The 754-nt window shown below is 29.2% G+C and overlaps 1 non-coding gene across 1 annotated transcript; it reads left to right on the forward strand.

Moving 5' to 3' along the window:
* The first annotated feature begins 405 nt into the window (after positions 1-405).
* LOC140991405 (small nucleolar RNA R71) lies at positions 406-516 on the forward strand. Its single transcript, XR_012177884.1, has one exon. It is a non-coding gene; the product is annotated as a small nucleolar RNA R71 (small nucleolar RNA).
* Positions 517-754: the final 238 nt, after the last annotated feature.

Here is a 754-nt window from a genome sequence, read left to right on the forward strand (position 1 = left end):
AGACATTCTTTAAATGAAGGTAATGTTGGACAATCTTTTGTAGCATGATCATGTGTATCACATATATGACAAACAATTTCTTGAATACTTTTTAATTGACCACTCTTTTTCATTTCTAATGACTCAATTTTTCTTGCTAAAGATGCAAGTTTAGCTTGAATATCTATATCATCTTTAAGATTATAGATACCACCCCCATTTGTTGAATTATTGATTTTAGTTGTTGGTGGTTCTATTGTGCCTATATTATCCCAATTTTGAGCATTTTCTGCTAATGAATCCAAATACTCCATAGCTTCATTTGGATTTTTATCTTCAAAAGTTCCATTACACATGAATTCTATCATTTGCCTATCTTTAGGTATTAGACCTTCATAAAAGTGAGAAACTATTCTCCATGTTTCAAAACCATGATGTGGGCATGTATTAAGTAATTCTTTATATCTATCCCAACATTGATAAAATGTTTCTCATTGTTTTTGAGAAAAAGTAGTAATTTGTCTTTTAAAAGAGTTTGTTCTATGGGAAGGAAAAAACTTTTTGAGAAATTGTTGTTGCATTTCTTCCCATGATCTTATTGAACTTGATCTCAAATATTGTAGCCATGTTTTAGCTTTATCTTTTAAAGAAAAAAGGGAAAAGCTTTAATCAAACTATATCCATGCTACAATTTTGATCATTATAAGTGTTACTATAATGCCCGAATTTTGAAAAAAAAAATTTTGGCAGTAGTTGTGATGGTTTATGGCTTTAC

Source organism: Primulina huaijiensis, chromosome 1 (genome assembly GCF_012295235.1).
Source record: "Primulina huaijiensis isolate GDHJ02 chromosome 1, ASM1229523v2, whole genome shotgun sequence".
Taxonomy (NCBI): domain Eukaryota; kingdom Viridiplantae; phylum Streptophyta; class Magnoliopsida; order Lamiales; family Gesneriaceae; genus Primulina; species Primulina huaijiensis.